The sequence below is a fragment of the Oryx dammah genome, unplaced genomic scaffold (assembly GCF_014754425.2).
Source record: "Oryx dammah isolate SB20612 unplaced genomic scaffold, SCBI_Odam_1.1 HiC_scaffold_27, whole genome shotgun sequence".
NCBI lineage: Eukaryota > Metazoa > Chordata > Mammalia > Artiodactyla > Bovidae > Oryx > Oryx dammah.
The window spans coordinates 71054775-71081265 of NW_024070211.1; the positions used below are offsets into that span (position 1 = coordinate 71054775).

Below are 26491 nucleotides of genomic sequence, written 5' to 3' on the forward strand. Positions count from 1 at the left end.
CTTCACATATATCAGCCCATATTACCTTTAAGGGGAGCATCTGAAATAAGAATCACACAACAACAGTGATAGTATTAATAAGAAACCTAGTAAAGATTCCTGATGAAGACTGCGTGGGTTCCACATAACACTCATTTCCTTTGTAGAGTGTGCTTCATAGAAATTACCATAAAATTAATATACTACACTTGCCACCTATAGGTGGCAACAGCTGTACAGTTCACTTTTTGGTGGGGCTTTTCACTGTACTTGGGAACACAAGTTGGGCTAAAAAGGGTGAGAATATATTTTCAAGTTTAAAATAAATAGTTTTGCTTATTCCTAAATATTTTCCTGTCCTTTGTGTAATGACATTATTAACAATAATTCAAGCACAAAGTAGATAGTGTCATAGTCTCCAAAAATCCCTTGGTAATTATACCTTAACTAATTTGATTCCTTTTAGTCAAATAATCAATCATGTCAATCTCAGTTCAGTTCAGTTGCTCAGTCGTGTCTGACTCTTTGCAACCCCATGAATCACAGCACGCCAGGCCTCCCTGTCCATCACCAACTCCTGGAGTTCACTCAGACTCACGTCCATCGAGTCAGTGATGCCATCCAGCCATCTCATCCTCTGTCGTCTCCTTTCCTCCTGCCCCCAATCCCTCCCAGCATCAGTCTTTTCCAATGAGTCAACTCTTCTCATGAGGTGGCCAAAGTACTGGAGTTTTAGCATTAGCATCATTCCTTCCAAAGAAATTCCAGGGCTGATCTCCTTCAGAATAGACTGGTTGGATCTCCTTGCAGTCCAAGGGACTCTCAAGAGTCTTCTCCAACACCACAGTTCAAAAGCATCAATTATTCGGTGCTCAGCTTTCTTTCTGGTCCAACTCTCACATCCATACATGACCACTGGAAAAACCATAGCCTTGACTAGACGGACCTTTGTTGGCAAAGTAATGTCTCTGCTTTTGAATATGCTATCTAGGTTGGTCATAACTTTCCTTCCAAGGAGTAATCATCTTTTAATTTCATGGCTGCAGTCACCATCTGCAGTGATTTTGGTGCCCAAAAAAAATAAAGTCTGACACTGTTTCCACTGTTTCCCCATCTATTTCCCATGAAGTGATGGGACCAGGTGAATAATCATGTGGTCCTCATTCTCAGAGTTTCATAGAAGAGGGGGCTCTTGGAATGCTTTTGAAGTATACTAAGTAAGAAGGCAATGACAACCAACTCCAGTACTCTTGCCTGGAAAATCCCATGGACGGAGGAGCCTGGTAGGCTGCAGCCCATGGGGTCACGAAGAGTCGGACACTTACTGAGCGACTTCCCTTTCACTTTTCACTTTCATGAATAGGAGAAGGAAATGGCAGCCCACTCCAGTGTTCTTGCCTGGAGAATCCCAGGGACGGCAGAGCCTGGTGGGCTGCCGTCTATGGGGTCGCACAGAGTTGGACATGACTGAAGAGACTTAGCGGCAGCAGCAGCAGCAAGTAAGAAGGAGGGCATTCCAAGAAGTTTCCGTTTCATGTGCCGCTACCACATCTGTAGATATTCCATAGTCTCTCTTGGGTCTAGTAGTTGCCCAGATAGTCTTGTCTCTTGCCTTTTTAGATTCTGTAATGGACAGAATCACTTAAACACAAAAACATAGAGCTATGCCTATCCCAAAGGGTTCAAAGAATTCCATGGACAGAGGGGTCGCAAAGAGTCGAAAACTCCTGAATGACGAGCACTACCGTGGGCTATAAATAATGAGTAGCTTTTATTTCCAAAGAGCTTTCTCATCTATGATCTCACTTTGCTCTTACATCAGCCTGGAAGGGGAGGGAGGCTGGTGTCAGCTGTATTTTACACGGAGTGTTTACGGAAACTGTGGTTCATACAAATTCAAATACAGGTGAAATTAGACCTGGAAACTTGGTTTCCTGATTTTCAAAATGGAAACACATATCATTTCCCCCCACCCCCAGTAGTCAACAATAATCATGAAGTAGAGAGTCTGCCTAAAACCAACAACCAGAACATAAGGAAGAATAAAATAGAAGGCGACATGTCCCCTTTTCATAAGGAAAAGATGGGGAGAATATATAAAGTTATGCAGAAAAGTTCAAGTGATAAACTGGAATAAATATATGTATGATGAGATCAGCTTCAGAGAGAGACATGTTATCCATGTACAGTCAGAAACTCAGCCCAGAGCCAAGGAGAAATAAGTAGCAAATTCATGAAATAGCACAATGGATTAGTGTTCTATGATGAAGGCTACTGTTTTATTATTTCGAGAAAGTTTCCATCTGTTGATTATATATTGAAAATAATGGTTAGTATGTCTACTGTGAAGTGTCAGGAGGAGATTCAGCTCTACTTATGGAATTCAAACACAGCATCATTCCTCAGCTGGGCACTAATATTTGCCAAGAGGACTAGAGCTTTTAGAACAAATTAAATGGTACCTTTCTCAACAGATTTCTTATTTCTCTATTGCCATAATGATTCACTGACAATCAGTCCAACAAGACATACGGTAAGAGAACAATAGCTACATATATAAGGTGTTTTTACAATGTGTTTCACTATGTGTCAGGTACTGGGTTGACTGCAGTGCATGAATTATCTCATTTAATTCTTATACCGACCCTATGAGACAGTACTATTTCTCCTATTGTACACAGTGAAGTAAGCCAGAAAAAAATCCACCAATACAGTATACTAACACATATATATGGAATTTAGAAAGATGGTAACGATAACCCTGTATGCAAGACAGCAAAAGAGACACAGATGTATAGAACAGTCTTTTGGACTCTGTGGGAGAGGGAGAGGGTGGGATGATTTGGGAGAATGGCATTGAAACATGTATAATATCATATATGAAACGAATCGCCAGTCCAGGTTCAATGCATGATACAGGATGCTCGGGGCTGGTGCACTGGGATGACCCAGAGGGATGGTACAGGGAGGGAGGTGGGAGCAGGGTTCTGGATGGGGAACACGTGTACACCTGTGGTGGATTCATGTTGATGTATGGCAAAACCAATACAATATTGTAATTAGCCTCTAATTAAAATAAATACATTTAAATTAAAAAAAATAAACACATGGGGAAACAGAAAGTAGAAAGGTTGAAATATTTAGCCACATACACATGGTTAATAAAATAGGGAGTCAGGACTCAAGAACGAAAAGCCTGACCACAGATCTTGGGTGGGTTCTGTGTGGAACTTGGGTTACCACACAAGGCTGGGTATTTGGAAACCAGTGTTCATATCCTGGCATTGTACTAACTAGCTGTGTGGCCCCGTTGAAACTTAGTTTCTTTAAAAAAAATTTTAAAGGATCTTCCCATTCTATAAAACTCCAAGACTCTAAAGTATTCTTAATTGTGCATCTTCTATGCATCCATTATTGGAATTTCAGGTGATACAATAAATAATTCTCTTACCCCCCTTTAGCTCTGAATGAACTGAAGAAAGAGACAAAAGAAAAAAAATGGCTGATGGAAGGCAAAAATATCAGCTTTATTATTAAGAAAGCCTCTGAGAAGAATGAGGTTTTATCTTTAGAGAAGTGAGTTTCTTAGCAGTGGCCCTAGAAGTAGACAGGCTTAGTAACTGGTAGCCCTGGGCTGGGGGCAAGTGACTTCTTCTAAAACCTACAGCATGAAGGGAACAGATTAGAACGTGTGCTTCTAACAGCCAGCATGACTTGAGAGGAAGGATGCAGAGAGCAAGAGGTGGACTCAAGCTTTCCCTCTTCCCTTCCTAAACTTGCGATTTTTTTTTTAAAATTGAAGTATAGTTAATTTACAATGTGGCATTAGTTTCAAGTGTATGGCAAAGTGACACACACACACACACACACACACACACACACACACATATATATATATAATATCTCTATTCTTTTTCAGATTCTTTTCTCATATAGGTTATTACAGACTATTGAGTAGAGTTCCCCAGGCTATATATCCTGGTTGTTTATCTATTTTATGAGAAGGGCATGGCAACTCACTTCAGTATTCTTGCCTGAAGAATCCCATGGACAGAGGAGCCTGGCAGGCTACAGTCCATAGGTTTGCAAAGAGTCAGACACAACTGAAGCGACTTGGCAAAAAAAAAGCAAAAATATTTTGTATATAGAAGTGTGCATCTGTTACTTTGTTATTTAAACAAGCTACTCCTCCTTCTCCTGAGGAGAAGTGAATGAAGGGAGGTTAGAGACATTAGAAATGTTGTCCTAGAGAACTCCTTCCTCATGGAAAGAAACACATCCCCAAACTGGGAAGAAGCGTCACAGCCATGGCCCCACCATCACCCCACATTTCCCATTATGTGTCATGATGTAGGTTTTAACTAAAGAATCACATATGCACTGGGGCCAAGAAGATGAAAAATTTGGAGACTGCAGAGAGTTGGTTTGGGCAGAGAGTATTTTCCATGGGTGAAGCAGTAGGAGGGAGGTGATTTAGCAGATGTGATAAACAGGTGATGGATCAAACAGAGGAGATGGGCTGGCTAATCCTGAGCTTCGAGTTGAAGTGGAAGGTGTGATTTCCCCTATCCCTTTCCTGATAAGCAAATCTTGGGCACTAGGAAGATGATTATGTGTTCCATTCCTGTGGGAATGGGGAGGAGGTATTTTAATACTAGGTCTCTTAGTTGAAGATTTTTGCACATTCAAAGTCTCTGTTAAGTGATGTTTGCTGCGGGCAGGCCAACCTCAAGGGAAACCTTCCAGCTCAAGTCATTTTTCTCAGGCACAGTTAATCTCTTCTTTAATACCACCTCTTACTGTATTCCTGGTGGAGCTGCTTTCTGAATGAGAGGTAAAAATAGAGAGTGACCTTTGGTGAACACGGAAGACCCTCCAGACTTTTCTTGAGAGTTGTGGCGTTGACCCGGTTAACCTGGTCAAACTCCAACTTGGATAATTACTTTCTCTCGGAGTTCAGTTCCCTCTGTTACCTCAACTGGACACATTACTCTTCACTTGCCCTTTTGAAAAATTAATGTGCCGGATCAGTATTCGAGAACCATTCTCTCCACCCACCCAACACCAGGGCTATGATTCAGCACTTGGGGGCACTCTGTTTCCTTACTGGGGTCCTGAAGAGTCTTCAGTATCCCCAGGGCAAACTGGTTTTATTAACTGAAAGAGTAATTTTCAGCTGAGATGTGCTTTTATGAGTATAGTATTAACTGTATCACTGTTCTTTATCATGATCAATGACTTCCAGTGACCTCTGTTAGAACCCCTGAACTCAGAGAGGAAAAATGAGCTTACTTTTTTTGGGGAAAAAAGAAAAAAGCAAGCAGAGAGAAGTGCAATAGTAAGCTTTAGGGTTGTTAGAAAATAATATATCTTGTGGAAAAGAAAAGAACTCAGCTTGGAGATAAACAGTGGCTGCCAAGGACTTTCAGAGACCAGATCAAAAGAATGGTAGGAAAGTGAAGTTATTTCATCAAAGAGATGGGAAATGTTCCCATACATGGAAAATGGGGAACAAAAGGTCCCTCAGTGGGGAGAGAAAGAAAGGAACATAGAGAAAATCACAAACTTTGTCTATGGCAGAGAAAGGCATCTGGGAAAAGGAAAAGCATATAATCACAAGTTTGGGCAAAATGATTTTATCAACATGCAAAGAACACATTCATGATTTCTCTAACATTAGTGCCCTGACTTGAAATGCCCATTTGAAGCCTTGTATTTTTTGTTTTTTTGTTTTCTAGGAGGTAGGTGGATCCACAAATTTAATTTAAAATACAGTTTAATCACCTGAATTAATATATCAGATTTGATGATCTCTATTGGTCAGTTTCTCCAAAAGTGAAATTTGCGCTGTTTCATAGTGACTTCTTGAGAGTTGGGAAATAAGCCAGCTCACTGGTAGCAGTTTGTATAATTAACTAAACAGAACATGCTTAGCCATGTTGTTAGATTTATTTTTCTTCTTCCAGGGCAATGCTATTAACTAAAATGTTTATTTAGGAATGAGCATTGAGCAGGTTCTGGGTTGGAACTTCTGAATCTGTTTAACTTAGTGTCAGGTTAATGATTCCAGCTGAAGAGAGAGAGGGCATCAAACCTCTGGTCTTTCATTTATAGGCACCATTATGGATAAAAATTAATTTATATGCTACTCACTTGCCTTAAAAGATTGATTAGACTTTTTTCTCTGACTAACCTTTCCATCATTTTATGTCTTAAACAGTATACCTATTCGTCCAGTGAGCTGGGCCATGACTGGCTTAGATGTCAGTGTATTTGTAGAGTAAAGAGCCCATGAACTTTGTCAGAGGAAAATGCAGCATGAAGGCACCAGTTGTGTATTCCAGAAGAATGACGCTATGTTTTCACCTTGGAGTAACAGAGTTTGAGCTACTCTTTCAAGACAAGAAAAAAAACAAAGAAAAACTTTTTTCGGGGGGTGGGAATCAGAGGAGCATTAAAAAAAGGTTATACTATTTTTTTTTCATGGATGTTCTCCTTCCAAAGAAACATCTCCAAAACCACCAACCACAGTATTGGAAGGACTGATGCTGAAGCTCAAGCTCCAGTACTCCAGCCACCTGATGCAAAGAGCCAACTCATTGGAAAAGACCCTGATGCTGGGAAAGATTGAGGGCAGGAGGAGAAGGGGGCAACAGAGAATGAGATGGTTGGGTGGCATCACCAATTCAATGGACATGAACTTGGGCAAACTCTGGGAGATAGTGAGGGACAGGGAAGCCAGTCGTGCTGCGTCTGTGGGGTCGCAAAGAGTCGGAGAAAACTTGGCAACTGAACAACAACAAAAATGCTGAGGGTTAAAACCAGGGGAAAACATTCTGCATTTTGCATTACTCATTAGCCTGCAAATAATTAGGCAACCTGGAATTATTTCTAACACAAGCTGGTAGACCATCTGGGAGTCATAGTGCACTGGGGCACACAATCTATTTAGCTGGTTTGCAATAGCCGTGCAATCCAGTGAGACTGAGCACTAAGGTCACCCAGAGACACACTGCTATTTGTGGATGGAAGAGTGTTACCTCTACTCAGGTTTAAGCTATTCATCTCCCAGTGCAACTCATATTTCAGTTCTAGGGCCCGTCAGCCTTTGCTTTAGATAAAGCTATTTCCCAAGGATATTTGACATATCGAATCCTGAGTGTCAGAGCAACTCAGAATCAGTACCAATTTACTGATTCTTTTTCTCAAGAGAAGATTTCTTGATGGGAATTGTTCTAAAAGACTTAGAAACATTAAGCTGTATATTGTGTGTTGCACAGAATTGTAAGATGCTCTCATTCCTCATTACCCAGTAAGCACCAGGGGTTCTAGAATGGAAGGATGTGCTAGGTGGGAGAATACCAGTGGGAATCCACATTTGTTCTAAGCTCCATCCTTTGCTTTGCCACAACACGGTAGTGATAATCCCTACGTCAAGTCTGGACCTGGATTTACTAAACATTTAAGTAGGGATTATGCTGCTCCTGCAACGTCATTTATTCATTCAAGAGATATTTGTTGAGCACCTTTCAGGTACTGGTAGTACTCTAAATACTGGAGATATTGGAGGTGCATGAGACAAAGTTACTGTTCACATGGAATGAGCATGCTAAAGATTTTTTAATATGATGTCAACAGAGAACAAAACCAGATATATTAGGAGATGAATCCCTGAGAACTCTTCGACTAGGCTATCCAGCCTAATATTTGGTCTTATGTGCTTCCCTGGCTCAGATGGTAAAGAATCTGCCTGCAATGTGGGAGACCCAGGTTTGATCCCTGGGTCAGGAAAATCCCCTGGAGAAGGAAATGGCAACCTATTCCAGTATTCCTGCCTGGAGAATTCCATGGACAGAGGAGCCTGGAAGGCTACAGTCCATGGGATTGCAAAGAGTTGGACATACCTGAGTAACACTGATTTTGTCTGATAATGGCATTTAGAACACAAATATCCTAACTCGAAGTTCTAACTGTATCCCTTTACCCTAGTCCTAATTTTAAAATAAGTCCTTAACTTGCTTATCTTCTTTTGATCTTTTCCCATTTTTAGTCTTTAAGATCATTCAAGCCAATGTTTTCCATAGGTTAACTAATAACTATTTACATTCACCTTTCTTAATCTTTCTGGGTCTAGTTATCTCCTAAATTTAACAAGTTTAAGTTGGATTTTTTCTCTTTTTCTCTAATTCCATATCATTTTTAATACTAACTGCATTTTATAACTTGATCCTTTCCTTTCTTTTTTATTCACATCTGCTGGTTTTGTTTCTATAATACCTCATCCACAGGGGTCTTTCTATGAATTCCTGGCCTAAGTGGCCAAATTACCCATTTCAATCTTGACCTTATATTCATTCTATTATATAGTTTCTTTTCATATCCACATCCTGCTTCTAAATTAGATGACACACTTCTGGAGGCCAGGCATTAAATTTGGTTCTTCTTTCTTCTTCAGATTCTGACCCAATATCTTACATGTTGGAGTTGCTACTGATTGCATATCAATGAACAAAGTCACTATCAGGTCTGTTTTCAATACATAATTCCATTTCGGAGCTCATAGACTTGCTGAGTTTTCATAATGTCTAATTTTCCATGATGAAGAGGCAGGTAAAATAAGATCACTTCTGATGTTCATCTGGGCTGTGAAAGCCACACTGCTTTCCAGTCCTAGACACACTAGCAAAAGCACTGTCGTTGTTTAGTCACTAAATCATGTCCAACTCTTTTGTGACCTCATTGACTGTAGCCCATCAGGGTCCTCTGTCCATGAAATGTTCCAGGCAAGAATACTGGAGTGGATTGCCATGTCTTTCTCCAGGGGATCTACCTGACTCGGGGATCTACCTGACTCAGGGATCAAATCCGAGTTTCCTACTCTGGCAGGCAAGTTCCTTACCACTGAACCTCATGGTTTCTGGGATTCCAGGATAGCCTCATAAAAACCAGGATGGCCCTTAGATTAATGGATGCCTGACTACCATCTGCTTCGGCAAAAGCAATTTCCCTTCTCTGGCAAGAGCAGAGACCAGTGGACTCACATCCCTCGGCCATCCTAGTCGGGCAGCTCTGGTGAGCGTCCTGGGCCTTCTTCTGTACCTCCAGGTGGGCCTGGCCTGTGGCTGGGTGAAGCAGAAGCTGCCATCGCTTCCTGGAAATTCAGGAGCAAGAGCCGAGACAATAAGCTTGTATCTTGGGGTGTGATGATATTGAAAAGATCAGGCCTGTGATAAATGGCACCAACACTGACTCTACCCTTTTATTAAGTGTGTCCTTCAACCAGCAAGTGCAGTCTTTCCTGGCCTGAGCCAGTCCCAGAAACCTGCTTAAATTCAGATTTCTATCTCCTGAAGACAGGGGAAGCTGGGTGATGTGTTTTGGTGCTTTTAAGTGAAAGTATAAACAGGACAATGAGGACATTCTTAGAGACATCAATAAGACTATCTGGGTGATGAACCCACAAATATTACTGAGTGTGTGAAATCAAGAAATGAAACTGTAAGGAGATTAAATTGCAGCCAACTTTGGACAACATTCCAGTACCCTGCAGCATCCAGGTACTTTTTTATTCTCTCCCTGCCACCAGTAATATATTCAATTGACAACCTGACTCTTGCTTTATAAAAGGGATTCTCTTCATGAACCACCCAGGCTGGCTTAACCTTACAAGGTTTACGTCACCGATCCACTACAATAAAAACAAACTTTATTTTTGTCTCACATGCCCAGAACAATGTAATGTTTAAATTAATGTAGAACTGAAAGGCGCCTTGCTCCAAGTGAAGTATGCCTGCCCACCACGACTGTGTAAACACAACTCGATTGCTATGAGAATTAAAGATGGATCAAAAAAAATCAATAGTTAATTGTGTAACTCAGGGTCTTTCATTTCAGATCTAATCTGGAAAGAAGGTCCGGGAGATGGCTGCTTTTGATTTTCTTAAAATATTATTTCAAGCCTTTCTGTCAGGCTAAGGAGCTCACAGGGTCTTTGCATCATTTCCATAAGATACTTGGAAGATATTTCCATAAGATATGAGTAGTCAAGGTCATATTGATTGCTTAGCTTCTCCAGTTTTCATTTTAAAAGTCAGTATCTTTATCAGTCAAGCTGCCTCATTCTGGGTATCTGGCTGGCACTGATGCCAAACAAACTTTATTTCAAAAATAACCCAACACAATAGGTGTCTTGGTACCAGACATGTTGTATAAGTTGGGTTATAAAATACCTTTTGGTCTATTTGATTACACTATCCTTCGCAGTTAAATAGCTACATAACCACCCCATCCCCCATCAGCAAAATACAATGTGCTCTGAAGATGCACTATTTTGTGTGACACAGCAAGACATATAAGGTCGAGTTGAGCCCATATAGACAGGTATACTATCTGTTCTGACATTCCCAAAGGGACCAGAGCGAGGGGGAGCTGTTTGAATAGAATCTAAAAACACTTCTTCCAATCTCATTAGCTCAAACTGATGAGATGGGAAGGAGGGCAGGCAGGCCTCCTTTGCAAAGGGAATAGTACAACAGCATCCAGAAGACCATGAGGGTAACAGATGGACTGCCTTGACCCCAGTTATATTACAGCAGAGCTAAAAATGTAATGTTTGAACTTCTTCTCCCCTTAAAATGCAACCTAAGCCCTACTCTCTCTTACATGTTGTTAGAAGCCTTCATCCATTTTGGGGACTGAAGGCAAAATAATTCTTGAAATAATGAATCATTTTTCTTTTGCCAGCTTCTCCAAAAATCCCATGATTATTTTACTGTTGCAGACAATGACCTTCTCAAAGGAGGCCTATCAAACACTCAAGATAAATAATGAGAGGGTCTCCTTCTCCTGCCTCAAGGGAAAAAAAAAAAACCTGCAGAAAGGGAAAATGTTTGTGATAGCACTAAGATGTTCATCCTAGGATGGGCAGCAGTGTGCTTCAAGTGCAAGGAGCAGCATGTGTGTTGCTGTGTGACCGGTGGCCTCCTTCCCCAGGACTCCTGGGGCAGTGTCTTTGGAGAGACCTTGGGGGAGAAACACCCAAGCCCTTCACCCAGTAACACTGGAAACAAATGTTCTGCTAATGACAGGCAGAGGAAGCTTTAACCTCTTGATCTGTGAGCAAGTTAACTAAAGGAAAGGGAGTTCTAGTTAATGCTGCCTCCCAACAGTCTAGAAAACCATGGTTCTGATGTATTACATCCAGGAGCTAAAATTAATCATAGCAAATTCCCCACTTTCTCCCACTTTCCTGCCTTCTCATCAGGCAGCACATCCTCAGAGGGTAAAAGGATCTAGTCTCTTGCCATTGTTGCCCTGGAAGCCAGGTCTTAGAAACCAGGTAGAAGTGCTTCTGAAATAGCCACCTTGCTGAGATTCGGGCACTTTGGGGATTCATGGAAGCCAGCTTCGCAATGCAACAGATATCTGCCCATCGTTTTTTATTTTTTGATGTATAACATATCCACATTTATTTAAGGATGTATTCCAAAATCAAATGGCAAAGTTCAACAATGCAAAATGAAAATTACTTTTGCACCTACCTAATATCTCACTTATGGCAGAAAGTGAAGAGGAACTAAAAAGCCTCCTGATGAAAGTGAAAGTGAAAGAGGAGAGTGAAAAAGTTGGCTTAAAACCCCACATTCAGAAAACGAAGATCATGGCATCTGGTCCCATCACTTCATGGGAAATAGATGGGGAAACAGTGGAAACAGTGTCAGACTTTATTTTTTTGGGCTCCAAAATCACTGCAGATGGTGACTGCAACCATGAAATTAAAGGACACTTGCTCCTTGGAAGGAAAGTTATGACCAACCTAGATAGCATATTCAAAAGCAGAGATATTACTCAAAGCTATGTATGGTTTTTCCAGTGGTCACATATGGATGTGAGAGTTGGACTCTAAAGAAAGCCGAGTGCTGAAGAATTGATGCTTTTGAACTGTGGTGTTGGAGAAGACTCTTGAGAGTCCCTTGGACTGCAAGGAGATCCAACCAGTCCATCCTAAAGGAGACAAATCCTGGGTGTTCATTGGAAGGATTGATGCTGACGCTGAAACTCCAATACTTTGGCCACCTCAAGCGAAGAGTTGACTCATTGGAAAAGACCCTGATGCTGGGAGGGACTGGGGGCAGGAGGAGAAGGGGATGACAGAGGATGAGATGGCTGGATGGCATCACTGACTTGATGGACGTGAGTTTGGATGAACTCCAGGAGTTGGTGATGGACAGGGAGGCCTGGCGTGCTGTGATTCATGGGGTTGCAAAGAGTCAGACACACCTGAGCAACTGAACTGAACTGAGCTGAATATCTCACTGTTTTTAATTATTTATTTTTAATTGAAGGATAATTGGTTTACAATATTGGTTCCATTTCTGCCATACATCAATGAAAATTTGCTGTCTGACTCAGGGAACTCAATCCGGGGCTCTGTAATAACCTAGAGGGGTGGAAAAGGGTGGGAGGGAGGTTTAAGAGGGAGGGGACATATGTACACCTATGGCTAATTTATATTGATGTATGGCAGAAATGAAAACAATACTGTCCATCGTTTTATGGCTTTTGTACTTACAGCTCTGGGGACCTGAACAGAGACCTGAACTTTAGGAATAAGTACAAGGTTCTTTCCATACACACCCTTTTAGTCTCCTTATTTTTGCTGAAACTTCCTCTTTCCGCAGAGTTGGCTGATGGATGACTTGATTCTAGGCCAGGGGAAGAAAATTCATTGCTGATGAAGCCCACTCGGAAGGATATAACTACAGCACGGCTACAAGGATGGCACGAGTAGGTAGTGGGGATGAAGGTGGACTCAAGTGCACTTGCTCATTTAGAGGGGCAGCTACTAGGCAGCTATCTAGGGAGCACTTATTTTTGTCCTAAAGGCCAGGCAGAAGACCTCCACAAGGGAGGTGCCATTAGTTACACCATTTAATTCACAGGGAAAGGGAGGCACAGGGAGCTAAGTATCTTGCCCAAGGCTCTACTGTGGTGAGGAGCCAGGCAAGGCCAGGATCCCAGTTCAGGAGTCCAGCAGCAGAGTTCCCTCTCTCAGTTACTATGCCTCCTGCCTTGACACAAGCTCCATCTTATCCTGTGAGCATGTTGGCTCACTGTTGCCAGAACTTCTGATTTTTCAAGAGAAATGAAAATCTGGACTTTGTATATGAAATCTCCCAGCGTTTTGCTGTTGTTTAGTCACTAAGTCCTGTCCGACTCTTTTGTGACCCTGTGGTCTGTAGCCTGCCAGGCTCCTCTGTCAATGGGATACTCCAGGCAAGAATACTGGAGTGGGTTGCCATTCCCTTCTCCAGGGGATCTTCCAGACCCAGGGATTAAACCTGAGTCGCCTGCAATGCAGGTGGATTCTTTACCACTGAGCCACCACTACTTCCCCTGTGACACTCAACAGTCGTTTTACTCTTTCTATTGGGAGTTTGATGTGTATTTGAAAGTGTATGGTGAGTGGGAGGTGGGAGGAGAAAGAAGCCCTTTGACCAAAAATCAGTGCAATTAAAGTGCTTTATGAAAAACAACAACAAATCTAGTGATATTCCAGCAGGGGGCTTCCTGAAGCTACTGGAAAAATGATGAGGATTGACATACTACCCCCACCCCCGGGGGCAAGGGTATTTTAAATAGACAGTGAGTGAGTGAAAGTCGCTCAGTCGTGTCCGACTCTCTGAGACCCCATGGACTGTAGCTCACCAGGCGAGAATACTGGAGTGGGTTGCCAATACCCTCATAATGCTTCTAAATTCTTTGTCTCTGCCTTCTCCCCCCAAAAAGAAAATCCCTCAAATAAAAACAAGCAAAAAACTTCAAAAGCCACTCTTTAAACCTTAGGGGTAGCAGGTGGCAGAGCTTTCTGATGTCTGTAAACTCACATCCAACACCAGGGACACTGCCTGGTCTGTCACCACATAGACGGTAAATCAAAGATGATTTTATTCTTAATCTTCCAGGGGCTTTCTACTCTTTCCTTGGCTGCAATGGGTGGGAAAGATGATGTCTATATCCTAAAGGAAATCAACCCTGAATATTCATTGGAAGGACTGATGCCGAAGCTGAAGGTCCAATACTTTGGCCACCTGATGCGAAGAACTGACTCATTGGAAAAGACCCTGATGCTGGGAAAGATTGAAGGCAAAAAGGAGAAGGGGGCAGCAGAAGCTGAGATGGTTAGATAGCATCACCAACTCAATGGACATAAATTTGAGCAAACGCCGAGAGATAGTGCAGGACAGAGGAACCTGGTGTGCTGCAGTCCATGGGATCCCAAAGAGTTGGACACGACTTAGCAACAGCAACTGAACAACAAACAACAACAAATTGCCTCTTGACCTGTTATCCGCAAACCACACACCACAGGATATTTTTTCAGAACGGGGAGAGGGGCTGGTATGTGTGTGCAAGTTAGTATACTGGTTTTATATGGGCCCTTTCTTCAGTAAGAGTTTGTGGACTTATTCACATGTAGGATAAGGAATAATCAAAATCCAGTTCTACAATGAAGATACTATGAATTTCCACAGGCTGATTGCAACTACCACTGCCCTGCATAGCACTGCCTTCTACAGTCTTTTAAAGCAGGGGACCCCCAACCTCTGGCATCTAATGACTGATGATCTGAAGTGGAGCTAATGTAATAATAATAGAAATAAAGTGCACAATAAATGTAATGCACTTGAATTACATTCAAACCAAACCATCTCAACCCCATGGTCTGTGGGAAAATTGTCTTCCATGAAACTGGTACTTGGTGCCAAAAAGGTTGGTGACCACCATTTTAATGCACTGGATTTAGGTTATATCTAAGAATATGTTAGGTGCAGTAGTTAGTGGTCTTTTTCTGTGTCAAAATGGAAAACTGGTGATAAAATTGAAAGACAGTTTAAAAACATAAGGAAGGAAGGGGGAAGGAGACTGGAGAGAAGAGAAAGAAATTCCCTATTGCCAGGCAAACTTGGGCATCAGAGGACTTAACTGGGTAGTATCTAGCGGCAATGTAGGGGGACGGGTGGAAAAGCAATCTTAAAAGTAAGGAGGATATAAATGATCCAGGCCTTTAAAGAGGATATTAAAACTTTCCAGCAACACCTTGAAAACAAATCAGTAAGCATGTCAGAAAGATCCCCTGGAGAAGGGAATGGCAACCCACTCCAGTATTCTTGCCTGGAGAGTCACATGGACAGAGGAGCCTGGCAGGCTACAGTCCAGGGGGTTGCAAAGAGTTGGACATGACCGAGCAACTAACACAAGCATGCAGACAGGTACCGACATATTATGGTTGGTCCTCCATATCCACAGAGGGCCGACTGACTGCATTATGCCGTTTTATATAAGGAACTTGAACATCCATGGATTTTGTTATCTGTCGGGGGGTCCTGGGACTAATTTTGCCAGCTAGCTGGGGATAGCAACAGGCTGAATTCTGAGCCTAGAAAGGCAGTCAGTGTCTCTGTGTTCTGGCCCACATTTCAAGGCTGGCCAATATCCACTATCTCTGGAGACTCAGTGGAGGAAAGCTTTCTGTGAATCCTTTGTTTGCCCAGGGGCCTTGACCACTGCCCGCTGTTTTTTTCTGCTTCCTTCACTGGGCAGACTGTCATCATGGTCCCAGTGAGCCATTGTGGTGAACTGGTTGCCCCAGCTCATTCTCTCATGTAGGTGCTATGGTCCTATTATCTGCATCCCTTTTGCTCAGAACATCTAGCACATGGGAGGCCCATAGATGTTACTGGAATAAAGGGAGTTTGCTAATTATATTTCTTATTTACTGATCTTCTTTCCATTTCCTATCTTTCCTTTGTCTTTCTCCTAACACCCTTTATTGTCTTTGAAAGTGACTGAGTTCCAAGGACAAGATGCTGTATAGTCTGGCAGGGAACATTCATTTATTTCCTGAGGGGTAAAGCTCTAATTACTCAGAAGACACTTGGGTTTCATTTATTTAGAAAGTAGAGATAACTTTCCCAGTAAATAAACAGGAAAAGAGATTTTGATTTTCAAAAAAACTTGATTCACAGACGACTTTCAAGGAGCATTTCTTTTGCTATAAACCAAGCTCTTTGAAATAATCAGTAGCACTGCAGACTGCAAGGTTAGAGATTAAAACAGAGGAAATGAGTGGGGATTATATCATCTAGCAATGGGAAGACTGAATATGTCAGTGAGGCTTTTTAAAAATCTAAGTAGTTTTATGCGAAGGAAAAAAAAAATCCTCATTGTGCACAAAATAAAATGGGATACTGCCTAAGAATGAAGGTTTCAGGATTCTGGGACGAAGTTAAAGAATACTAGATGTCCCTAAAGAACACAAGAGACTTTTGAAAGGCCTGAAGTGACTGAATACCTCGACACAGGACAAAGTAGAACCTTAGGGTCACCTGGAAAAATATCTGGCCTTGGCTGTGTCCTCTGGGACACAGAGGAAAAACGCGATGTGGCAGAAGCAGAGGAAAAACGCGCTGTGGCAGAAGCAGACCAATGCAACCAACAGGTAGGAACATTTCATACATCAGAACTGGCACCAGGTATAGTAGTGAGTGTGGAGGGCGCGGGGGGAAGATAATCATCCTTCAACTGTGTAAAAGCCTAGAGTTACAGTTAGATGTGAGTGGGCTGGAGTTTCTCTTGGTTGGCTACAGTGCAGTGGTTTCTCTGCCACATATATCAGCAGTTCTCTAAAATGACTCGAAAATATACTTTTCCTTAAATCGGTGTTTAAGAATTTGTTGGCACAATGTCCCTTAAATATGCCTGCTGGGTCATATCAAAAGGTTTATTGAAACTCATGAAACTATCCAAAGGCTGCTCCTTATTGGAAAATGACTAGAAAGAGATGTTTAAGTTCAGACTGGCTAAGCATGGACATGTACACACACACACACACACACACACACACACACACACACACTCTCCTGATCTTTCAGAAGGCTACAAAAATGCCATTGTAAGCAAAGGGGAAAAAAAAGAATCACCCCTCACAAAAGTGTTTAAGGGCATTTTAGTCTCTTCGTCAGGGCCAATAAAGATCTCTCGCTGTGAGCCAGCTAGAAAAGAAACCAGGGGAAGGATGTTACACTTTATGTGGTCTGAATGTGATTAGTGATTAGTGCTGGTAGCTTTAGTCACTTGGGAATAGCAATCAGGTTTCTCTCCTGCAACTCTGAACAACTACACAACACCATTGGCTCCCAGCCCATATGATGATGGGATATTAACTGAAAGTCTAATTAATCTGCAAATGAATTATAGCCTAAAAATAGACTATTTTATAATCAATTTGAAGTGAGTCCCTAACAGAAGATAAGATGAAGAAAAAGCTATAAAATTATCAGAGGTTGGTACATTCTGTTCACTGTGACTGATGGTTTTAAGGGGGATAATTTTACAATCCATCAAATTTTTGTCATTTCAAAAATCATGCCTCCCAATGTATGCTATAAATTAATTTTAAAATTTACATATTTATTAAAAATCATATTGAAAACAGCAGGAAGAGAGCCCCATTTGAATAATAACTTGTTATCCCACTAGAGATAAAAAACAAAAAAAATTAAAAGATTTTTATTTTAAGGTAATAATCATATAAATTGCTATGTGAATTAGTTAAGGCAAGACTTTATATTCACCAGAAGCATCAATAGAGTCTTATAGATAACACCCCAAGTTCTCATTATGGGGAGATGATGCAAGTCTCACAACATGGACAAGGCACAGGAAGATAAGCAGGGAGGTGAAGACCATGGCGCTGAGCCGGCTGGTGAGCATGTCTGCTGTGGGGACTACAATCTCCTTGGGAGGAGGTATAGACAGGAAAACTCCAGGCCTGGCTCTTGGGTGGTGGAACACTTGAATTCATTTCAAAAACAACTTTCCAAAGAGATCCCTGATGGCATAAGCCCAACTGGCCACCTTTCCCATCCATCGTGGAAGGCTTGCTGAGGTATAGACCATCCCAGATGTCTACATTAGTCTAGGCTGCCAAGGGGCTGGGCACCAACTGGGGCGGGCTCCAGAGCATGCATGGAACTCACTGGAAAGGCCCAGGGATGTAGTCAGAGGGTGATGCCATGCCACGTCTGAGAAACACCACAGTTCACTCTGGATCAACCTCATAATAGATCATCAGCTCAAGGATCTGGCCCCAAGATATGAACTGCCTGGATTCATCGACAGAGAGACGAAAGGGTCAAAGGGAACAGGGCTGGTGTGAGTCATCATGTGTACTCGCTAGGATAATGGAAAATCCACTGGGCTGAGCTGACCCAAGGAGATGTTCTTTTTAAACTCCTAGGAGAGGTAGGGGGCGGTGAGAATATCCTTTTTCCATGAACTTCAGTTTAATCATGGCTGTTTCCTTCCACAGGGGATTCATGATAGGTATCACTACTATCTTTAAGAAAACAACAGAAATCCCTCTCTGAAGCACTAAAGGTGAGGAAGTGGCTCCTATAGCTCCCGCTGTACAGAGTCCACTGCTATGATGCAGACACGGCTAATCCGGGCACTCACATGGCAACTGCCTCCTCCCATGGCCAGAGCAGGCGCTGCCTACCAATCACCTCCTGCTGAACATGGATACAGCCTCAGAATTCTTAATACAGTGATTCAAGCAACCTCTGTTTACTGAATGTCCTTAGCATTTGAGATGAAGGCTATCTGGCATCCCTGCTTAGTGTCTGTGTGAAATACATATACACAGTATCTATATGTTGGTGGAATAGGTATATCCTTGAGTAAATTTTCATACTATGAGATAAGTATATTGAAGTCTAAGTATGTGGAAAGTTGAAGTTATCTTATCCTTCTCTTTCTCTCTTTTTCTCATAGCCTGTGTCAACCAGCCTTCTGGTAAACTGCGTTTGTTCTCAGATGCATTCTTCTCCTTTTCCCTGCTTTGCATCACAGGGAATTACATTTCCCAGGCTCCCTGTTTCTCTGGCTTCTGGGAAGGTTCAGCAAATGAAAGGCAATCCTGGATGGAAGGAGGAGAGGAGAAAGCAAGGCATTTCTTCCCTTCTCCGTGACCTGTGGGATTCCTGGCAGGAAATGCTTCTCCTCCATGGCTCTATCTCCTGCCAGATAACACCTCCTACTCAATGCTGTAGCTAGCATTGGATAGTCCAGCTTCTGGACTTTGATATCACTTTCTGGATCCTCCATCTCTAGGGAATGATTGGGACTTCTTGCTTCTGCTAAATCTCTGGATTGTCTGATTGCCTCCTTTTAGCTTCTCAGCTATTACATTATCTGGGTGGTTAATTCTTTTTCTTGGAGGGCACAACAAAATGTTACATGCACCAGGACAAAGGAGAAAGGAGCAGAGACCTCACGAGAGACTAAGCCAGACTTGCTGTGAATCTATGATTGTCTGGAGTATCCAGGTGAGACGTGGATCAACAGTGGCCTGCCGTGGGTCCAGGGGCACTGACTACAATAGTCCTGGGAACTGCTACGAGCTGGCGTAAGTCCTTTTGAAGAAGGTCGCCATTACTACCATTACCCCTACCATAACTTGGCCTCAGACCAAACTACAGTGAGGGAACACAGCCTCACCATCAACAGAAAGTTGGATTAAAGATATACTGAGCATGAGTAAGACTAAGCCTTCTTACTCTTGCCAACCAGAGTAAGAATCAGTATTCCCCACAGCCAGTCCTTTCCATCAGGAAGCTTCCACAAACCTCTTATCCTCATCCAGAGGTCAGACAGAATGAAAACCACAATCTCTGAAACCTAACCAAACTGAACATGGATTAGAGCCTTGTCTAACTCAAACTATGAGCCAAGCCATGTAGGGCCACCAAAGATGGACACGTCATGGTGGACAGTTCTGACAAAACATGGTCCACTGGAGAAGGGAATGGCAAACCACTTCAGCATTCTTGCCTTGAGAACCCTATGAACAGTATGAAAAGGCAAAAAGGTATGACACTAAAAGATGAACTCCCCAGGTCAGTATGCTACTGAACTCCCCAGCCCAATATGCTACTGGAAAAGAGCGGAGAAATAGCTCCAGAAGGACTGAAGAGGCTGAGCCAAAGCAGAAACCACACCCAGTTGTGGATGTGCTGGTGGTGGAAGTAAAGTTCGATGCTGTAAAGAACAATGTTGCATAGGAACCTGGAATGTTAGGTCCATGAATCAAGGTCAATTGGAAGTGGTCAAACAGGAGATGGCAAGAGTGAGCATCAACATTTTAGGAATCAGTGAACTAAAAATGGACCAGAACGGGCGAATTTAATTCAGATGACCATTGTATCTACTACTGTGGGAAGGAATTCCTTACAAGAAGTGAAGTAGCCCTCAGAGTCAAAAAAAAAAAAAAAAGAGTCCAAAATGCAGTACTTGGGTACAATTAAAAAAAACAACAACAGAATGATCTCTGTTCATTTCCAAGGCAAATCATTCAATATCACAGTAATCCACATCTATGCCCCAACAACTAATGCTGAAGAAGCTGAAGTTGAATAGTTCTATGAAGACCTACAAGATCTTCTAGAACTAACACCAAAAAAAAGATGTCCTTTTCATTATAGGGGACTGGAATGCAAAAGGAGGAAGTCAAGAGATACAAGGAGTAAAATTCAAGTTTGCAATTGGAGTACAAAATGAAGCAGGGCAAAGGCTAACAGAATTTTCCAAGAGAACACACTGGTCATAGCAAACATCTTCTTCCAACAACATAAGAGAAGACTCTTCACACGGACATCACCAGATGGTCAATACTAAAATCAGACTGACTATATTCTTTGCAGCTGAAGATGGAGAAGCTCTATACAGTCAGCAAAAACAAGACTGGGAGCTGACTGTGGCTCATATAATGAACTCGGTATTGCCAAATTCAGACTTAAATTGAAAAAGTAGAGAAAACCACTAGGCCATTCAGGTACAACCTAAATCAAATTCCTTATGATTACACAGTGGAAGTGACAAATACATTCAAGGGATTAGATCTGATAGAGTGCCTGATGAACTATGGACAGAGGTTCATAACACTGTACAGGAGAAGGTGATCAAGACCATCCCCAAGAAAAATAAATGCAAAAAGACAAAATGGTTGTCTGAGGAGGCCTTACAAATAGCTGAGAAAAGAAAAGAAGCAAAAGGCAAAGGAGAAAAGATATACCGATCTGAATGCAGAATTCCAAAGAATGGCAACGAGAGATAAGAAAGCCTTCTTAAAGTGAACTATGCAAAGAAATAGAGGAAAACAACAGAATAGGAAAGACTAGAGATCTCTTCAAGAAAATTAGAGATACCAAGGGAACATTTCATGCAAAGATGGGCATAATAAAGGACAGAAATGGTATGGACCTAACAGAAGCAGAGGATATTAAGAAGAGGTGGCAAGAATACACAGAAGAACTATACAAAAAAGATCTTAATGACTCAGATAACCACGTTGGTGTGATCATTGACCTAGAGCCAGACATTCTGGAGTGGGAAGTCAAGTGGGCCTTAGAAAGCATCACTATGAACAAAGCTAGTGGAGGTGATGGAATTCCAGTAGAGCTATTTCAAATCCAAAGAGATGATGCTGTGAAATTGCTGCACTCAATATACCAGCAAATTTTGAAAACTCAGCAGTGGCCACAGGACTGGAAAAGGTCAGTTTTCATTCCAATCCCAAAGAAGGGCAATGCCAAAGAATGTTCAAACTACCACACAACTGCCCTCATTTCACATGCTAGCAAAGTAATGCTGAAAATCCTCCAAGCTAGGCTTAACAGTAAGTGAACTGAGACCTTCCAGATGTTCAAGCTGGATTTAGAAAACGCAGAGGAACCAGAGATCACATTGCCAAAACTGTTGAATCATACAAAAAGCAAGCAAATTCCAGAAAAAAATCTGGTTCATTGACCACGCTAAAGCCTTTGATTGTGTGGATCACAACAAACTGTGGAAAATTCTGAAAGAGATGGGAGTACCAGACCATCTTACCTGTATCCTGAGAAACCTGTATGCAGGTCAAGTAGTAACAGTTAGAACTGGACATGGAACAACAGACTGGTTCCAAATTGGGAAAGGAGTACGACACGGCTGTATATTGTTACCTTGCTTATTTAACTTATATGCAGAGTACATCATGCAAAATGCCAAGCTTGATGAAGCACAAGCTGGAATCAGGATTTCTGGGAGAAATACCAACAACCTCAGATATGCAGATGTCACTACCGTATGGCAGAAAGTGAAGAAGAACTAAAAAGCCTCTTGATGAAGGTGAAAGAGGAGAGTGAAAAAGCTGGCTTAAAACTCAACATTCAGAAAACTAAAATCATGGCATCCGGTCCCATCACTTCATGGCAAATAGATGGGGAAACAATGGAAACAGTGACAGATTTTATTTTCTTGGGCTCCAAAATCACTGTTGATGGTAACTACAGCCATGAAATTAAAAGATGTTTGCTCCTTGGAAAAAAAGCTATGACAAACCTAGACAGCATATTAAAAAAACAGAGACATTACTTTGTCAACAAAGATCCATCTAGTGAAAGCTATGGTTTTTCCAGTAGTCATATGGACATGAGAGATGGACCATAAAGAAGGCTGAGCACTGAAGACTTGATGCTTTTGAACTGTGGTGTTGGAGAAGACTTTTGAGAGTCTCTTGGACTGCAAGGAAATCAAATCAGTCAATCCTAAAGGAAATAAGTCCTGAATATTCATTAGAAGGACTGATGCTGAAGCTGAAACCCCAATACTTTTGACCACCTGATGCTTAGATTCGATTCATTAGAAAAGACCCTGATGCTGGGAAAGGTTTAAGTCAAGAGGAAAGGGGGGCAGCAGAGGATGAGATGGTTGGATGGCATCACTGACTCAATGGACATGATTTGAACAAGCTCTGGAAGATGGTGAAGAACAGGAATGCCTGGTGTTTTGTAGTTCATGGGGTCACCAAGAGTTGGACACAACTGAGTGACTGAAGATCAACAACAAATTATTTCTACAGAAAGACATAGAATGGTTCCTGTTCCATGCTAAAGTGAAATGAAAATCACTCAGTCATGTGCAACCCCATGGACTATACATTCCATGGAATTCTTTAGGCCAGAATACTGGAGTTGGTGGCCTTTCCCTTCTTCAGGGGATCTTCCCAACCTAGGAATTGAACCCAGGTCTCCCACATTGCAGGTGGATTCTTTACCAGCTGAGCCACTAGGGTAGCCCAAGCATACTGGACTAGGTATCCTATCCTTTTTCCAGTGGATCTTCCCAACTCAGGAATTGAACTGGGTCTCCTACAACGCAGGCAGATTCTTTACCAGCTGAGCTACCAGGGAAGTCCTGTTCCTTGCTAGACCCTGGCCAATACAATCATCAAACTCTATTTGCTCTGTATATTTTTTCCTACTTATTTTGGCCCCACCATACAGCTGGTAGGATCTCAGTATCTCTGATCAGGGACTGAACCAGGCTATGGCAGTGAAAGCCCAGAATCCTAACCACTTGGTACCAGAGAACTCCCAGTTTGCTCCACTTTTAAAACATATCCTACACCCATTCCCCTGAAGAAGGGTATGGCAACCCACTCCAGTGTTATTGCCTGGCGAATTCCATGACCAGAGGAGCCTACTAGGCTACAGTCCATGGGCTTGCAAAGAGTTGGACACAACTGAGCGACCAACACACACACAAACCCATTCAGCTTCCCAGGTGGTGCTAGTGGTAAAGAATCTGCCTGCCAACGCAGGAGATGCAAGAGGCATGGGCTCAATCATTGGATAGGGGTGATCCCTTGGAGTAGGAAACGGCAACCTGCTCCAGTAAAATTCTATGGGCAGAGAAGCCTGGCAGGTTACAGTCCATGGGGCTGCAGAGTTGACAAGACAGAGTGACTAAGTACACCCAAACTCATTCATTCTCCACCATTTCTTTTCTGCTGCAATGATCAGGCCAAGTTACACCATCTCTTGCTTGGAGGACTGCAATGGTTTCCTCAGTGGTCTTGGCACTTCTACTCTGACCTCTTAACAGTCCATTCTGCATCCAGCAGCCACAGCATTCTTTAAAAACTCAATCAAGTCACAACACGTTCCTGTTCAAAATCCTCCAGTGGTTTCCCTTTGCTGAGAACTTCAGAAACCTAAAGTTACTGCCACAGCCTACAGGGTCCTATGTAACTGGCTCCTGATTTCTCTAATTCCCTTCCTCTCTATCTCTCTGTTTCAGCCATAATTGTTTGAGAACACACACTTCAGGCTTTTGTACTTTCCTACACTCTCTGACAACATTCTCCTCTTCCAAAGAGTCATATTTCAAAGTTTCACTTCATTTAAAACTCTTCAAACGTCCCCTCTTCAGAGAGACCTTAGCTGATCACTCTCTTTGAAGTAGTACCTACTCATCCTGCCTATTTTTTTAAATAGCATATCACTACTTGACTTTATGCTTTGTTTATTATCTGTCTTCTCATCCAAGACATAATCCCTATCCACAAAGGTAGGGACTTTTTTGTTAACTTGCTTTGTCTGTAATACCAAGAATGTTGCCTATCAAGTAGCATAAACTCTATATAAACATTCTTGAAACAATAGGAATAGCACTGTTAAAAACAACTGGCACAAATAAATACTTATATGATTAAAATAACATATTAGAAAACATTAGGAAAACAGATCAACACTTTCCTAATTAAATCAACATGTCTTCAAAATGGAAACCCATAGCAAACCAGGGTATTGCTTGGGCATTATGACACAAATGAAGTTAATGAGTGGACAATGATTAGAGAGAAAGTCCCCAAGAATTAACATTTCTTCCATTTTTACATCACTGCCATCCCTCCTTCTCAAGCACCATTCCTCAGTACCTATATTTAGCACACTTTGCAAGTGATGTTGGAAATACTTTTAAATTTCCATGTATCAAACAGAACCAGATACTTGGTGAATAAAGTTCAATTCAGTTCACTCAGAACCAGATACTTTGTGAATAAAGTTCAGTTCAGTTTGCTCAGTCGTGTCCAACTCTTTGACTCCATGAACCACAGCACTCCAGGCCTCCCTGTCCATCACCAACTCCCAGAGTCCACCCAAACCCATGTCCATCAAGTCGGTGATGCCATCCAACCATCTCATCCTCTGTCGTCCCCTTCTCCTCCTGCCCTCAATCTTTCCCAGCATCAGGGTCTTTTCCAGTGAGTCAACTCTTCACATCAGGTGGCCAAAGTATTGGAGTTTCAGCTTCAACATCAGTCTTTCCAGTGAACACCCAGGACTGATCTTTAGGATGGAATGGTTGGATTTCCTTGCAGTCCAAGGGACTCTCAAGAGTCTTCTCCAACACCACAGTTCAAAAGCATCAATTCTTTGGCTCTTAGCTTTCTTCACAGTCCAACTCTCACATCCATACATTACCACTGGAAAAACCATAGCCTTGACTAGATGGACCTTTGTTGGCAAAGTAATGTCTCTGCTTTTGAATATGCTATCTAGGTTGGTCATAACTTTTCTTCCAAGGAGTAAGCGTCTTTTAATTTCATGGTTGCAGTCACCATCTGCAGTGATTTTGGAGCCCCCCAAAATAAAGTCAGCCACTGTTTCCACTGTTTCCCTATCTATTTGCCATGAAGTGATGGGGCCAGATGCCATGATCTTCGTTTTCTGAATGTTCAGCTTTAAGCCAACTTTTTCACTCTTTCACTTTCATCAAGAGGCTCTTTAGTTATTCCTCACTTTCTGCCATAAGAGTGATGTTATCTGCATATCTGAGGTTATTGATATTTCTCCTGGCAATCTTGATTCCAGCTAGTGTTTCCTCCAGCCCAGCGTTTCTCATGATGTACTCTGCATATAAGTTAAATAAGCATGGTGACAATATACAGCCTTGACATACTCCTTTTCCTATTTGGAACCAGTCTGTTGTTCCATGACCAGTTCTAACTGTTGCTTCCTGACCTGCATATAGGTTTCTCAAGAGACAGGTCAGGTGGTCTGGTATGCCCATCTCTTTCGGAATTTTCCACAGTTTATTGTGATCCACACAGTCAAAGGCTTTGGCATAGTCAATAAAGCAGAAATAGATATTTTTCTGGAACTCTTGCTTTTTCCATGATCCAGCGGATGTTGGCAATTTGATCTCTGGTTCCTCTGCCTTTTCTAAAACCAGCTTGAACATCTGGAAGTTCACAGTTCAAGTACTGCTAAAGCCTGGCTTGGAGAATTTTAAGCATTACTTTACTACTGTGTGAGATGAGTGCAATTGTGTGGTAGTTTGCGCATTCTTTGGCATTGCCTTTCTTTGGAATTGGAATGAAAATGGACCTTTTCCAGTCCTGTGGCCACTGCTGAGTTTTCCAAATGTGCTGGCATATTGAGTGCAGCATTTTCACAGCATCATCTTTCAGGATTTGAAATAGCTCAACTGGAATTCTATCACCTCCACTAGCTTTGTTCGTAGTGATGCTTCCTAAGGCCCACTTGACTTCATATTCCAGGATGTCTGGCTCTAGGTAAGTGATCACACCATGGTGATTATTTGGGTCATGAAGATCTTTTTT

General features: G+C 42.0%; 1 protein-coding gene across 4 annotated transcripts in view; it reads right to left on the reverse strand.

Moving 5' to 3' along the window:
- NCKAP5 (NCK associated protein 5) overlaps window positions 1–26491 on the reverse strand; it is a 1043181-nt gene that overhangs the window by 6504 nt on the left and 1010186 nt on the right. The window lies entirely within an intron of this gene.